Below are 18,190 nucleotides of genomic sequence, written 5' to 3'. Positions count from 1 at the left end.
GTACGTTGGCCTAACTAATATATATTATACAGTCCTCACTTGTGGTGCTTTGATTACATTTGAAATATCTAAGACTAAAATTGAAATACAAGCAACTATAGGGGTAATGTGGAGTATATCTGTGCACATATGTACATTTCCACACTGCATAAATTGTCATATTTTAACAATTTGCAAAAAGTCCCATGAGTCTTTGTTGCCGCCATACAGGATCAAACCAGTTTGTGGCGGGTCACCACCGGGCTGATAGCTTAAGCCACCATCAACGTGGAGCGGCATCGTCAGTGGCACACAGACAAAAGACATTTTAAAAAATGCTGGGAGGAAGAATATTTTTTCACTGACATAAATGCTAAAGCGGTCTGCCTTATTGGTAACCAGTCTGTTGCTGTACTAAAGGAGTATAACATTCGTCGTCATTATGAGACGGTGATGCGCGAAAGAACAAGACCAGGGAGCTGCTGGCTAAACTTCACAGGCAACAAGGGACTCTTACACGGGCCAGCATTGAGATTACTGTGCTAATTGCCCAGACTGCGAGATCATTTTCAACGGGTGACTTTGTTAAGGAGTGTCTGTCCATAGCTGCAACAATCATGTGCCCGTCTCAGGCAAAAACTTTCTCCCAGATCAGCCTCTCATGAAATACTGTGACACATCGTATTGAACAAATGTCTCAAGACATTAAGGAGCCATTTGAAGCAAAGGCTGCTGGATTTGTCGCCTTTTCTTTGGCGTGTGATGAGAGCACGGACATTTCGGACTCTGCACAACTTTTGGTTTTCATACGGGGAGTAAATGAAAACATGGAAATAACTCAGGAGCTGGCTGGATTTGAGACTGCGCAGCACAACAGAAAGTGAGGATTTGTTTGCAGCTGTTGAGCGAGTGTTGGATACGAACGGGCTGAGCTGGGAAAAATTGGTTGGGATAACAACTGATGGAGCACCTGCCATGGTTGGGAGGAAAGCAGGCCTTGCCACACTAATTTCCCAGAAGGTTTCCCAATGTGGAGGTAAGGTGGCAAAATACCACTGCATCCTGCACCAAGAGCAACTATGTGCCAGATGAGTTGGTACGGGAGACGTGGTGCGTGACGTGATTAAAATCATAAACTGCATACGATCAAAAGCGCTCTCACACCGTCAGTTCAGAGCTCTTCTAGAGGAGCTTGATTCACAATACAAGGATGTGCTTTACCACCAAGAGGTGAGGTGGCTGAGCCGCGGGAAAGTTTTTGAGCTGCGCCATGTCATCGCGGAGTTTCTGACCAGCAAGAACTCAAGCCCCCACAGATGAAAAATGTTTTTTATGGTGGACATCACTGACTTGCTCAACACCCTGGATATTCAGCTTCAAGGGAAGGATCAGATCATCACTGAGCTGTTTGACCACATAACGGCCTTCAGGTCGAAGCTGCAGCTACTCTGTCGACATCTGTCAGCAGGTAGGTTACTACATTGTACACACACAGAGACACACATACACATTCAGTTTTAATGGTGATAATGTCTATCATGCTGTATTTTATGCCGTAAATAAGTCCTGTCCTTGTTAACTGTGTTGCGGAGGGACAGCGCTGTCCATGGTTCTTAAACTTGATTGACAGGCAGACATGCGCTTTGTTTGTCTTTTGGAGCTTGCATATTTTTTGTGAGTGTAAAATGCTTCTGATTTAATCAAGTGATAATGGAGAGGAAAGGTGGCAGCATGTACCTGCACCTCACATGATAAAAGTGCAGTTACTGGGATTGATATTAAAAAAGTGCATTTACTAACATATCCATATTCCACTGCTGTGCAGTTAAAAAGTATTGTAATAAAATTGTAAGTCTAACTCTTTCAAAGTACATAAAACAACATTTATGTTGCAATATTTATTATTATTTGACGACTCAGCAGCTCTTTCACTTCTTCCCAGGAAACCTTGCACACTTCCCTAGTCTGAGAGGTCAACCTGGTGAAGCAGAGTATGCAGCCTGAATATGCAGCTCTTCTCAGACACTTGGACCAGGACTTTGCGTTGCGCTTTGAGGACTTTAGAGAAAGTAGAGGTGACATGGAGCTGTTTTCTCAACCCTTCACCATAAGTGTGGACTCAGTGCCTGATCACATTCAGATGCAGCTAATTTAGTTTCAGTGTGATTCTGAGCTAAAGAATACATTCATGTCACTACACCTGAAAGACACACATGTCTCATCTGAAAGGTACCCAGACATTACGAAACATGCACAGGTCATGTTAGCTTTGTTTGGCAGCACTTACTGTGAACAGACTTTTAGTGTAAAGAACCTTAAGTCCAGGCTCAGAAGCACTCTGATTGACCCACACCTACAGGACATCCTCCACCCTCTCAGTGAGTCAGCTGCAACCTAATATTGATGGGCTGATAAACGTCAAAGAACAGCTTCATGTTTCTCACTAGTGGTGCAATTATATTGTTGCTACTGTTGTTGTTGTGTTGCTGTTGGACATGCACTCTTTGACATTTTGCACTATATGTGATTACAAAAGTTTAGACGTGTTCTAAATGCCTAAATATGACTTATTTGTCATATTTTGTTTAATGTTATTTACACAGAAAGGAAGGTTAGATAACTTTTTGATAAATAAAAGTACTTTACTTTACTATTAGTGTTTGTATTTTGTGTAAAATATTACAATTGGCCCGCGGTCCTCTGATATATTTTCATTTTGGCCCACTAGGGGAAAATGTTTGGGCACCCCTGTTTTAGACTTTTGCCACGTCTGGTCTGCTGGTAATCTGTATAAAAGAGAAGAGAAAGTATTTTAGTATTTTACTGATTAGTAGTTTCCCCACATGACACCATGTTTGGTGTAGAAGTTACTGATGTTGTTTGCTGCGTCTCTCACCTGATCTTCTCTTCACAACCATCACACCACCAACAACCACAGCGATGAGAACAAGAGCAGCAACCACCAACCCAGCAACGATGCCTGGAACATTATTACCTGCAGGAAAAGATTAGTGTAAATTACTTTTATACTGGACTATGTGGAGTGTGTCCTGGGTCAGTGTGGTGGGTTTGGATTGATGGTTGTAATATTTATACAGAGTTAAGTTACACTCATTAAACAGTTTCATATGAAAACCGTACTAAAATCTCTTCCGCCTCCAGAGCTTTTTGCCTTTAATTTCTCTTGTAATAACAGAAAAAAATGTATGTAAAATGTATGTAAAATCAGCTCTGCACAGCAGCTCTGTGTGACACATGTAGCACCCTCTCAGGTGCACTGTTATTATTTGTATTATTTTTGTTAATATCTGTACAGCAAGTGTGTTTTTGTTTCATTATATGCTCATATAATATGTTTATATCTTGTTTAAACTGTGTAATGGTATGCAGTTTATTTTGTGCTGTCCTATCATAGAGGGGGATGGAGAGCATGTGACAGGAAGAGTTGGGAGAGAAGAGACAGGAGACAGCGTTTTTGTTAGTTTTAATTTAATTAGTGAAGTTACACGCTTATGGTTAAAATAGCAAATGCATTCACATGCATTTATGTTGTACTAGTTTGAGAGTTAAATATTTTTCATGCATAAGGGTGCATAGTGCATGACGGAGGTTCGCTGACTTCCAGAGCAATTGCTATAAAGGGTAGAAGTGCAGACTTCGGTGGGAACTCTGCACGCGGCGGAGGCCAGAGAGACCAGCGCGACGCGGGACGGCCCGGTGCTGTGGAGGCGTTGGACCACGCGAGGAGCGTTAATTTTACATTAGGAGCTGCACCGACGAAAGTTTTATTCTGCAGACGGCAGAAGTGCAGCGGATCGTGGGGACAATTCTGGAAGAAGTAGTGAGTAAACTCAACACACCAGTTTGAGCTCCACCAAGCGCGCCAACGATATTAAAAGTTACCTAGACGGTGTGAACATTTAAAACCCGGGTATTTTATTTTATTTGTGTTATTGTTTTAAATGTTTATGTGGTGTGGGTTTTCCCCTGTTTAATTGTTGGGGAGGGAAATAAATGTTCAGTTGTAATATATAGTTCTATTGTACCTGTGTTTTCATGTGTTGTGGTTTTATGGGAATTATAAATTAGTGCAAGGGAGGTGAATCGCATACAACTATAGCCATTCCAACAGGCTAGCCTGAGCTCTTCGACACACTGCGAGTTCATAACCCTAGACAGAAATTAAATTTACTTGGTAACTTCCACTTAAACTCCTCCCTTGCATCATATATAGGTGAATCTGGTGGTGGGTTCTTTAAAATTTCATCATTGTAAAAACAAGTTTAGTGGGAGTGTTACACGTGGGGGCTCGTCCGGGATTAATTTTCTTCTGTATGCTATGTGTTTTTTCTCATGTACACGTTATGGGTTTTGTTATTGCATGTAAAGTAGTTTTCATTAGATATACGAGGCCTTAAGGTACTGAAATTTGGTGAGAATCTTGCAATATGGAAGCACAACAAATTGTGAGTTGGTGTGAAGAAAAAGGGATTAGTCCTAAAAATGCCATTGTGATTAGTAATGTTTCTGTAGGAATTACAGATGATATTCTTTATCATGTCCTTGATGATGTTGAGGGGTTTGGTCGATCAAAAGTGAGAGGACGCTGTCCAGCAGCTTGTGGTAGGAAACAATTAATCCTGCTGGAGGTTTCAACTGATGTAAGCACTGCTAAGATTCCAGAGCAAATAGTTGTAAAAGGTGAGGTGGCTCCCTGGGTGGTCAACGTGGCTATGGAAGATACACATCCTCCCGTTCAGGCAGATTTTCAGACAAAACTACTGACATTCCTTGCTAGTGAGGGCAAGACACTCATGGATGTGAAGGGTCTGGTAAACTCTGCATCACCTTCATCGGCTGCTCCAGATCTGAACACTCAGCTAGTTAATGCAATATCATCTCTGGTTGAAAAGTGTCACACCACACCATCTGAAAATCAGTCTTACCGCAAACTTCGCATATTCTCAGGGGTAAAGCCCACTCCTCATGGAGAAGAGGAATATGAAGCATGGGCTGATCAAACCGCTCACATGCTGGATGAGTGGAAGTGTGTGGATTCAATGAAGAAGCAAAGGATAGCTGAGAGTCTTAAAGGGCCTGCAGCAGATATTGTTAGATGCCTGAGAATCAGTAACCCCAATGCCACTGCTAATGATTATCTGACAGCTCTGGAAACAGCTTATGGAACGACGGAGAATGCCACTGATCTCATGTTAAAGTTCAGGAACACCTATCAGCTTGAAGGTGAGAAGCTCTCTCTCTACCTCCTTAGAATTGACAAACTGCTTCATTCTGTGTTAAGGAAAGGTGGACTTCATGTGGCCGACATGGATAAAACTCGTATTGAGCAAGTTGTCAGAGGATCATTGGTTCATGACCTTGTTGCTCTCCGTGTGAGAATGACATATAAACTCAAACCTGCACCTACTTTCACTGAACTCCTCCGTGATGTAAGAGAAGAAGAGGATCTGATAATGGAAAGACCTGGTGCTAAGTGCATTGCTGCATCAACCATGGTTGCTTCTATGGAATGTAAGTCTGTTTCAGGCCCAGCATTGAAGCTTGATTCCAGTTCAGCAGCAGCAGAAAAAGATCTTTCCTTGGAAAAGCTCACCAGAGAGATGCAAGGACTAAAGACAGAAGTGACTCGCCTTCTATCTCTTTCTGTTTCTTCACCCTCGTTAGATGCTCAGGCTCCACCATGGAACACCGGCAAGAATGTAGAGAGGAGGCCCAGTGCTAAAGTAAAATTTGAAAAACAAGAAAAATTTCGGCGAGACGATGTTTTCTGCTATAAATGTGGTGAAGATGGTCACTTCCAGCGGGAATGTCAGAACCCAGAGAATCTCAGAAAGGTCAACAAACGCCTTCTAAAATTGAGGCAGCCATCGGGAAACTTCACAGGGGCTCAGTAGAGGGACGGGCTGGCGCTCCAGGGATAACACGTTCCGCCAAGTGTGAAACACTGAAAACACAGGAAGCTGCAATTCCGGTAGGTCTAATTGGACCTACTTCTATTGTCTCAGTGAGAATTGAAGACATATATGCAAAAGCTTTACTTGACAGTGGATCTCAAGTCACCTTACTCTACCGATCATTTTACGACAAGTATCTGAAGCACATGCCATTGACTCCTATTGATTGTTTGGAGATATGGGGCCTTAGTGTTAAAGACTATCCCTATGAAGGCTATCTGTGTCTGAAGCTTGAGTTTAATAGTGATGTAGTAGGAGTATCAGAGACTGTTGAGACACTTGTGCTTGTGTGCCCTGACCCTATAATTCAAGGTGAAGCTTCAGTCATCATAGGGACAAACACTTCAGTTGTGCGAAGGTTATTCAACTCATGCAAACTGAAAGGAGGAGAGAATTTCTTGTGTTCTATGACCGTGCATCCTGAGATTAAACAGGCATATCAGAAATTTCAACAGTCTCCCAACGAGACTGCAGACTTGGGAAATGGGACTGTATGGCTTGCTAGAGGCAATCCTATGTTCTTACCTCCAGGCGGCACTGCTACTGTTACTGGCATCCCTAAGCTTCATGGTTGTCATTCCACTCCCACAGTTCTAGTTGATTCAGAGGAGGGAGAGCTCACTGTGTTACCCACTCTAAAGAAGGCTAACGAGATGAGTAAACGACGCATCACATTTCTGGTGAGGAACATGTCGACTCATGCAGTGACTCTGAAACGTGGAATGCCCATAGCACAACTTTGCCCTGTGGATGTTGTAGGAGAAGCTCCAGTGATCACAGAGGATAGCCACAGTAGTGAGTTGACCTCTGATTCATTTAATTTCAAGGATTCTCCAATGTCTGAACAATGGAGAGAACAGCTGTGCAACCGGATGCTGGAAAGAAAGGAAGTTTTCTCTAGGGATGAGTTTGATGTTGGATGTGCGAAGAACACAGAACACTTAATCCGAGTGACCGATAATAAACCATTCAGAGAACGCTCCAGACGTCTTCCCCCAGGTGATGTGGCAGATGTGAGAAAACATTTGAATGGTCTACTGAAAGCTGGTATTATCTCTGAGTCGAGAAGTCCCTATGCTTCGCCCATAGTGGTGGTGCGGAAAAGAAATGGCGCCATTCGAATGTGCGTGGACTATCGGACCTTAAACAGGAGAACTGTACCAGACCAGTATACTGTGCCACGCATTGAAGATGCACTTACCTGTCTGAATGGTAGTCAGTGGTTCAGTGTGCTGGATCTGAGAAGTGGTTATTACCAGATACCTTTAGCCTCATCGGATAAAGAAAAGACTGCATTTATTTGCCCGGCTGGGTTTTACCAGTTCGAAAGAATGCCCCAAGGTATATCTGGTGCACCTGCCACTTTCCAACGTGCAATGGAGAGGATGGTCGGCGACATGAACCTTTTGGAGGTTCTGGTGTATTTGGATGATCTCATTGTGTTCGGAAGGACACTTGAGGAGCATAATGAACGTCTCTTTAAAGTCTTGGACAGGCTCAAAGAGGAAGGCCTGAAACTGTCTTTGGACAAATGTAAGTTCTGTTGCACCTCGGTAAATTACTTGGGACACATTGTTTCCAGGGAAGGGGTTGGCACGGACTCTTCTAAAGTAGAGGCAGTAAAGTCATGGCCCCGTCCAAACAATATTTCTGCTCTTCGCTCTTTCTTAGGATTTAGCGGCTATTACCGGCGCTTTGTGAGAGATTACTCCAAGATCTGTTTTCCTCTTAACCAGCTGTTGAAGGGCTGTGATACTGCTCGGAAGACTGTTAAGAAATGCATACAGGGAAAAGATCAAAAAGACAAGGATGAGAATGATTCAAAGGTGAAGTTCCATCCCTCTGAGCCATTTGGTCATCGGTGGAATGCGAAGTGTGAAGAGGCATTCGAGTTGTTGAAGAGATGTCTCACTGAAGCACCAGTATTGGCCTTTGCAAACCCACATTTACCTTACACTCTACATGTTGATGCCAGTAGAGAAGGGTTGGGTGCGGTGCTATATCAGGACCAGGGGAATGGATTACATCCAGTTGCTTTTGTCAGCAGAAGTCTTTCACCATCTGAGAGGAACTACCCCACACACAAGCTTGAATTTTTGGCACTGAAGTGGGCTGTAACTGACAAACTGCATGACTACCTGTATGGCGGAAGGTTTGAAGTACATACGGATAATAATCCCTTAACATATGTCCTAACCACTGCTAAATTAGATGCTGTTGGACATCGATGGCTGGCTGCCCTGTCAACATACGACTTCAGTTTGAAGTATCGGCCTGGCCGGAAAAACATAGATGCTGATGCCCTGTCACGTCGTCCTCATGTGACAAATGCACCTAGTGATGAATGGGAGACAATTCCCTGTGGTAGTGTCAAAGCCTTGTGTCAGGTATCTCAAGTCAGGGGCCGTAAACACTTTCAGTCAGCTAGAATCATTGACATAATTGGGGCATCTAAGCAGGTCATACCAAGGGCCTATTGCAATGTGTCCTCAGTATGTACTCATCATCTACCTAAGCTAAATCCAGGTGAGATTGCAAAATCACAACAGGCAGACCCATGCATTGGTGAAGTAATAAAAGCAATTACAGAAGGTGATGTGAGTTGTGCTGATCGTACAAAGCACAAAGATATCTCACTATTGCTGAAAGAGGGGAAGAGGCTGAGATTAGAAGATTCTATTCTTTACCGAGTCTCAAAAGCACCTGAAAAGCAAGCACACCAGCAACTGCTGCTCCCACAGGAATTTAGAGGGGATGTGCTTCGTTCATTGCATGATAATTCTGGTCATTTAGGGTTCGACAAGACCTATGGACTTATACGAGAGCGGTTTTATTGGCCTCGTATGAAAGAAGAGGTTGAAAGGTACTGCAAAAATTGTGGCAGGTGTATTCAACGGAAAACCCTCCCAACAAGAGCAGCTGAACTGAAACACCTTACCAGTGAGGGACCGATGGATCTTATCTGCATAGACTTCTTGTCATTGGAGCCAGATTCCAAAAATGTTTGCAATGTACTGGTTGTTACAGATCATTACACACGCTATGCACAAGCATTTCCCACTAAAGACCAGAAGTCATCCACAGTTGCGAAGGTGCTGTGGGAAAAGTTCTTCATTCACTACGGCTTGCCTAGACAAGTGCACTCTGATCAGGGACGGGACTTTGAATGTCACCTCATCCATGACCTCCTGAAAATGCTTGGAGTTAAGAAGTCCAGAACCACCCCGTATCACCCTCAGGGGGATCCTCAGCCTGAGCGATTCAATAGGACGTTGCTTAACATGCTGGGAACACTGAGCACTGAAGATAAGGCCAAGTGGAGCCAACATATCAGTTTCTTAGTCCATGCCTATAACTGTACAGTAAATCATTCTACTGGATATAGTCCATACTTTTTAATGTTTGGCCGTGAAGCTAGGCTGCCAGTTGATGTGTGCTTTGGTCTTGGGGGGGGCAACTCATCTCCTAAGTCTTACTTGAAGTATGTTTCAAACATGAAGAAAGACCTTCAAGCTGCCTACCAGCTAGCGGAAAGTGTGGCTGGGAAAAGGAATGATGCAAATAAACAGCAGTATGATCAAAGAGTCCGCTATTGTCCACTTGCTCCAGGAGACAGAGTTTTGATTCGAAATGTTGGACTTCAAGGAAAACATAAACTTGCAGATCGCTGGAGTTCGACTCCTTATGTGATTGAAAGTCAAATGCCAGGTTTGCCTGTGTTCAAGTTGAAGCCAGAACATAGAGATGGTCCAAAGAAGGTTCTCCATCGTAACTTGATCTTGCCAATTGGACAGGATGTTCGGCTGTCTGCTGAGGAAACCAAGGTGTCTGCACCCAAAAAGAGGCAGAGTAAAAGGCTTAAGGCTAAGAAAGCCACAGTACCTGAAGTTCTGGAGGAGGAGTCTGTTAACAATGTTGATGAAGGATCTGATTCAGAAGAGGATGATATGCAAGTTTACACGTACCAATATTCACAACCTGTGACATACGGGAATAGTGGTGAACGCACAGAACCCTTTAGCCTTGACCTGGGAATAGATCAGCCTGCAGAGACATTCACTCTTGACCCACAACACGACGAAAGTCAGAGCTCCTGGTTATCAAATCAGGGACCCGAAGAATCAGACAGTGGTCCTCGAGAACCAGAAAATGGAGTGATAATGGACATCAGAAGTGAGTGTACAGCGGTAATTCAAGAGAACTTGACTCCTGGATCAGAGGAGATGATAGAGCCAGAAGAAGAAAGTGCACGACCACGAAGAGTTAGGAGGGCCCCTGAAAGACTCACCTATGACTTCCCAGGGCAGCCTACCTCAGTAAAACTAATAACTCATTCTGTCACTCCTGTAAGTGTTAATCTTAGCTCAGTTCAATCTACTATGAGCTTACCTAACAGATATATCAGTACTCTCTTTAAATGGATTGGGTAGGTACCATTTTAAATAGAGGGATATGGTAAATTTACGTGATCTCGTCTGCTACCGTCATGGGGACATGTCGGGTTTTGGTGGGGGGAGAGTGTAGCACCCTCTCAGGTGCACTGTTATTATTTGTATTATTTTTGTTAATATCTGTACAGCAAGTGTGTTTTTGTTTCATTATATGCTCATATAATATGTTTATATCTTGTTTAAACTGTGTAATGGTATGCAGTTTATTTTGTGCTGTCCTATCATAGAGGGGGATGGAGAGCATGTGACAGGAAGAGTTGGGAGAGAAGAGACAGGAGACAGCGTTTTTGTTAGTTTTAATTTAATTAGTGAAGTTACACGCTTATGGTTAAAATAGCAAATGCATTCACATGCATTTATGTTGTACTAGTTTGAGAGTTAAATATTTTTCATGCATAAGGGTGCATAGTGCATGACGGAGGTTCGCTGACTTCCAGAGCAATTGCTATAAAGGGTAGAAGTGCAGACTTCGGTGGGAACTCTGCACGCGGCGGAGGCCAGAGAGACCAGCGCGACGCGGGACGGCCCGGTGCTGTGGAGGCGTTGGACCACGCGAGGAGCGTTAATTTTACATTAGGAGCTGCACCGACGAAAGTTTTATTCTGCAGACGGCAGAAGTGCAGCGGATCGTGGGGACAATTCTGGAAGAAGTAGTGAGTAAACTCAACACACCAGTTTGAGCTCCACCAAGCGCGCCAACGATATTAAAAGTTACCTAGACGGTGTGAACATTTAAAACCCGGGTATTTTATTTTATTTGTGTTATTGTTTTAAATGTTTATGTGGTGTGGGTTTTCCCCTGTTTAATTGTTGGGGAGGGAAATAAATGTTCAGTTGTAATATATAGTTCTATTGTACCTGTGTTTTCATGTGTTGTGGTTTTATGGGAATTATAAATTAGTGCAAGGGAGGTGAATCGCATACAACTATAGCCATTCCAACAGGCTAGCCTGAGCTCTTCGACACACTGCGAGTTCATAACCCTAGACAGAAATTAAATTTACTTGGTAACTTCCACTTAAACTCCTCCCTTGCATCATATATAGGTGAATCTGGTGGTGGGTTCTTTAAAATTTCATCATTGTAAAAACAAGTTTAGTGGGAGTGTTACACACAATTAATTAAATCCAGATACATGTACATTTTCTTCCATCACAAAAGATCTAATCATTCACCATGAGGCCAAAATACTTAACCATAGAGCGAAAAGTGCTGTTTTAATAACACTTAATGACTCTGCTTCACCTTTATTTACTACAAAATGTGCTGTTGATTAGCTGCTAGAAGCTCCTGTACCTGGACTGTTGGTCCTGATCTTCTTCTCAGTCAGGATCTTGTGGATTGGGTCTCCACTCTTGTGCTCCACCACACAGGTGAACTGGTTCTTCTTCCTCTCATCAGGGGTCATTTTGAGTTCTGCACGTTTCTGGAAGGTTCCGTCATGGTTGGACAACGTCTCACCAACATCTCTGCAGCAGAGACACCTGAGGAGGGACTAGAGACAGGAAGAGAGGAGGGTGAACAGGGAGAGAAACAGGACGTCTTCATGTCACAGATAATAAAAAAAAAAACACAGTTTATATTCCCAATAAAAAGAGACAGAACGATAACAAAAAAATGCATTTCAAAATAATTATAAATTAATTCACATTTTTTGATCGTCTTTTCCCACTTATCCGAGGTTGGGTCGCAGGGTCAGCAGATTAAACCTGGAAGACTTCCCTCTCCCCGTCCACTTCCACCAATCCCAAAGCGTTCTGAGGACAGCCAAGAGACATAATCCCTCCACTCTGCCCTGGGTCTATCCTGGGGCCTCCTCATGGTGGGACTTGCCTTGAACACCTACCCAGGGAAGCACCCAGTAGGTCTCCTATCTGGCTCCTCTCAATATGGAGTAGAAGTGGACCAAGGGAGATTGGCAGTTACTTTATTGATCTTCCATTTGCGAATAATCACACCAACTGTTGTAACCTTCTCACCTAGCTGCTTGTGCTGCGTTCTTTCTTCTGCGTTGTATAGTTTTCTTTGACAAAGCGACACCACAGAAAGCACATAGCGCAGCAAAATCATAAACCCCTCCTTCCTGCACCTACATACAATATTCAAAACTACACAAACATGCACTAACAAATAAAAGAGTTCTAATATCTACATCAATAATATATGTTCTGCACACCAACCCTGCATCCCTGTCACTTCCCATGAGACATGTCCAAGAGGACAAACCGGGTTACCGGCCCACTAAACCAGGGTCACATCTGGATAGATTGGATGCTTCTATGGACTGGTGTCTTTTATACAGGTAGCGAGTAGAATCTCCTAATGTCAGCTCCTTAGCTTTATAAAATACACCTCGCAGTCAGAAATCTTGCTGGTTTGCATTTTCATAAATGAAATGCTAATTAGTATTTTGTTATTATTGTTCTGTTTCTCACTGTTCAAATAAATCTACCAGTGAAATTATAGACTGACACTTTTTTTGTTGTGTGATCAAACTTACTAAAATTAGCATGGTATCAAATGATTATTTACCCCCCCCCCAGTGAAGATGTGGACCCCCCACCACCTTAGAAACAATAATGCTTAACTATTAACGGTGCCTGATCATTTAATACACTTCTCCCCTCATTCTCTATTATCTTTTAATTGAGTTGCAGAAGAAGAAGTGACTTCAATAAAATCAAGCGTGATGCCACTTTGGTTTTGAAAGGGTTTTAATTTGCACTGCTTGTAATTATTGATCTGTGTGAAAGTGGAGTGATTGCCATTGTGAAACACTGCAGCACAGCTCATGGTGACACAATGAAATGTGTCCTCTGCTTTTAACCATCACCCTTGGTGAGCAGTGGGCACCATGACTGGCGCCCGGGGAGCAGTGTGTGGGGACGGTGCTTTACTCAGTGGCACATTGGCGGATCGGGATTCAAACCAACTGATTTACGGGTCCACTTCCTTAACCGCTAGGCCACCACTGGCCCAATTATTTTAGTATTTATTTAATTTATTATTTTACTTTATCCATACAGTATGTGGGTTCTCCCTCTTTGCGTTACCAAGCTATGAGCCACAGGCCACTAATTCCTTCAGTACATAAACAGTTCAACTGTTTCTCTGTGCTGCTGTACCTTTTCTCTGCAGACTGCTCTTCCCGTAGTAAATGTACTTCTGTAGCCATTTGTCACATTCCAGGGTGTGGCAGTACATGCCAAAGTCACCATCAGCTCCATCCCATTTCTGTTTAATGACAGCAGCTTGTTCCATTGCAGCAACCAAACTAATAACAAAGTGAAGTGATTGTCACATGTGATACACAGCAGCACAGCACACAGTGCACACAGTGAAATTTGTCCTCTGCATTTAACCCATCACCCTGAGTGAGCAGTGGGCAGCCATGACCAGCGCCCGGGGAGCAGTGTGTGGGGACGGTGCTTTGCTCAGTGGCACCTCAGTGGTACCTTGGCGGATCGGGATTCGAACCGGCAACCTTCTGATTACGGGGCCGCTTCCTTAACCGCTAGGCCACCACTGTTCTTCATTTCCAGCATCATGCCACATTTCAAGAAAAGCTTGCACACACACTACGTTTACGCATCTACGTGCATCTACATACAAAGCTCGCACATACACCACCTTTTCTTGGCATATTCACCACTTTTTTTTTTTTTTTTTTTTTTTTTACATTTTTCTTCGCACGTACACACTATATTCTACAAAAATGTAATGTGTGACGTGCATGAAAAACTATGTGAATGCATGCATGGCAGAAGTAGTGTGTGTGCAAGGCTTGTATGTAGATGTATAAGGACTACATAGTGTATGTGCAAGCTTGTCTTGATACATGGCCTCATACTGCAGTACTTTGTATACAGTGTACTGATGGATGGTTGTGTTGTTATATTTGGTCACTGCTCATAAGTCTCAACATGAATCCATTTTTGCAAATGCTAAATTGACTATGGGCACCATGTGTCAAGAGTGGAAAACTGATCCTGCATGTTTTTGGCTAGTCATCTGTTTAAAGACTTTATTCAGTATGTAGTAATGTCAGACATTATGGATGCTTTTTAGAACTGTTTATAGTTTAGAACTCCATCTCCAACCCTAGTGATAAACATTGATGTAAAGAATATATTTGTATATATATTGCATTGCCAAACATATTTCTACGTTTTGCGGAATTTCCTTGAATATCTCTGTAAGTGGCTGGTAATTTTTTGTCTGATCCTTCACATAATTCTCTCCCAGATTCTTCATCCATTCCTGTTGGCTTTCAAATTGATTTATTTTACTGTCAAAGTGTCCTATAATTACATTTTCAATGATAGTTTGAGCCCAAAAATCAGGAACAGAAGGTATTCCTGTAACCACTGTGTAATGTGTTTCCAAGGAATAATTCACTGTTGAACAAGAAACAGGAAATTTAGTACCACAGCAAACTGAACCTGACAATCACCTGTCTGTGTGGATCAGTTCCCTGCAAATCCCTGCACCACCAGAACTATAAAAGGACGTACCTGAGAACATAACCCTGCAAATTCTCGTGCACATTTAAAAACGTTCTAGATGTTTCCTGTGATCTGATTTTAACTACCAAAGTCCTGCTCCTGCTTGTCTGGTCCTGCTCCTGCCTGCCTGTCCCTGCTTTCTGTCTGTCATTTTGTGTTCTTTGTCCTGTTTGGAGCCGTGTCCTCTTTCTTTTCTGTGTTTGTTAAAAAATAACCCTTTTCCATGTTTACAACACTTGCGTCTGGATCTTCTGTTCCCCACTGAGACAGTAGCTGTTAATTCTCATAACTTGCACTTTTAACATTTCTGAACAAATACTTTAGAAACTTGACATTTATGAAAATATCACTGGATCTCACGCATAGTATATTTTATGAAGAAAACACTTGCCAAAAAGTGACCTATTTTAGCTTGTTCTGTTGTAGTAATGAATTTCTGCATGCAACAAAAACCAATATTTTATAATACATATATATACATTCTAATACTTTAACAAAGCGGAGGAAGACGACGACGACGTACCGCAACATACATAAAACCACAAACCTCCAGAAGAAACATTGATGTTTAGGACCAGAAGGAATAAAAGCAGCAAGAACATTTTGAATTTCTTTTCACACAACGACAGCCTGTAGATCCAGTAAATGTGAAAAACACTTCAGCTCCCCTGTTCACTGCTGCTGATACAGAGCCGGTCTAACCAGAACCACTGATTTACTCTCTCAGCATGCTGCCGTTTACTTGTGTGTAAATAGCTCAACAGGATGGTTCATTTCTGCATTCTTTTCTTTCGTGCTTTTTGGGTAAAAAAGTGGATACGTTTCTTTTTTTCCAGTTTGTAGTAAGACATTTACATTAAAATGTAGAATGTTGCAGGAAGGTTGAGTGACATATTTACATATGCATAGAGTCAGCAAGGATATTTGCAGTAAGTGGAAGAGGAATGAAGGATAAAGTGGATATGAGGCTCCTGTTTGCCTCGACATGAAAATGTCGACTTTTGTGTCTCTGAACTTAACACGGAACAAATCCACCTCAGACTCCACCCCAACCATGGAGTCCAGCACACATCCAGCTCATGGCTGCAGCATGTCCAGTCCATCTCAGCCTCCATATGAGGAGGAAGCTGAGGAGCGGGTCCAGATGGCATCAACAATTTACAACAGAAATTATTTTTGTACAGCCCACAACTCACAGGCAGTACTTCTCAATGGCATTTAAAATCACTGCAGATGTCACCCCTTATAATTAGACCCTCTCTGGACACAAGGACCATCTCCCTAGAAACAACACACATGGAGAAAAAATGGAAGAATCCTTGGTATCGTTCCAGGGTAACAAGAGCATGTAATGGCATCAATGCAGTGTTAACAGTCATGATTATATCCCATTATGTCTAAGACTGTCCATGCCCATGATGCTCAGAGTTGGTGGGACCCGGGACCGTGGTGCACCCCTCTGGTGGTCTCAATATTGGACTCTGGAGGTGATTCAGTTCCTCAGAGAGAACAGACAGACACAGCAGCAGACAGTGGCATTGTAGGACTGGTACTGAAGTACGTGGTTGTGGTGGTACACTACTGCAATGTCATAAGCTCAAGGCTTGTCAAGTCCTGCATGGATTGACTGTGTGGGTGTCACCCTCTAGGCTACTACCAACCAAATTTGACACTGTCATCAGTATCCAGGGAGACCTAATAAATTACACATTCCTGAAATGAAATAAAGCATATCGCCTCTACTCCACCACTGTACCTGTTTCAACCACATTGGGAAATAATTATAAATAATTATGATTATAACATATTTAATGTGTAAATGTCGGCTGAAAGGACAGGTTCTGCACTACAATCTACAATCTGTTAGTAATGAGTACTAAAGGTAAAGGTAGCTACACTTCACCTTCAACCCGGAAAATGACCATAATTCATTTTCATGATATATTTAACTTGTGCTTTACATTTTCATTTCCTCTATGTGCTATAAAAGCTTGGAATGTTAAAAAGAATAAAACTATTTAAACAATATATTTTTAATGTCTGATCCTTGCCCAGATATAAGATGTACTTAAGACATATCGATACTGCGAATACACAGCCAGTGAGGATATTAACTGTCCTACACTGAGACGACTACGAATAAACAGACAGCAGATGTGAATGTTAACACAGTTTCTGGTGAATAAACAGCCAGAGCATTACAGCAGCCACCAAAACAGACCATTTTTAATTCCTAGTTATATGAACACTGTCATGTTCGTAAAATGCTGTAAAGACATTCTGAACTTGGCCTAAAATATATCAAACACATGACATTATACCAGATATTATCTATTTATATCACTGCTGGTACTCAACTCAATGGGTGAAAGCTTGGAGCAGAATCTTATAAAACCCATCCTGGTCCATCAGATTTATTTCAGAATAAACACCCATTTAGGTTCTCCATTCTGATATGACTAGAACATAAAAGATTAGCAACATAGTAAAACTCCACATTTATATGAATGATGAACCATATATAAAAACACAAACTCCCGATACAAGATCACTTTTAAGGACCAGAAGAGGACAGATGAGGATGACAAAGATCTTCATTTTGCCAGATTAATCAATATTCGATCCTCATGTTGTACAGGCGTTGGACCAGTCGAGAACTTATAAAACGCCTCCACAAATACACCATGTGTGATTCAAATATTGACAGATGAACCAAGTTCAAATTGTGCTTTTATATTTGTTTCTTCATTGATGTTCTGCATTTTTATGATGCTAAAATGTGAACTGCAATGCATGAACCTTCACTGGGGGCAGATAACATGAACTCCTGCAGACAGCAGCATGCAGACTACACTGAAATAGCTCCTTATCCGAATTATACGTGTGGATGGATTAAATTTAACCCAGTAGATCAATAAAGTCTGACAGAAGTTTAAACCATAAAATACTTTTAATATAATATGTGTAGAGACCAGAGAACCAGGTTTGTACCAGCTGATGTCACCCACACCCGTTCTTTCAACATCTACACAACACACATCAAAGAGAAGCTGTGAATAAACTCACTGGGGTCTTTTTGAAACACATATGGTTCTATAGGATGTTCTCAACATTACCTATATGGATCTGTGATAAGTGATTAACAGATTTAAAGATAAAGATTAGGTTCTGGGTTAATTAAGATAATGGTATTTATAGATCACTCACATATTAAGTTGTACAAATATACACACCTCTATTAAAATGATAATGTTTTGTAAAATAATGAAACCATGTCAGA

The sequence above is a fragment of the Denticeps clupeoides genome, unplaced genomic scaffold, assembly GCF_900700375.1.
Source record: "Denticeps clupeoides unplaced genomic scaffold, fDenClu1.1, whole genome shotgun sequence".
Lineage (NCBI taxonomy): Eukaryota > Metazoa > Chordata > Actinopteri > Clupeiformes > Denticipitidae > Denticeps > Denticeps clupeoides.
This window is presented reverse-complemented; position numbering follows the sequence as displayed.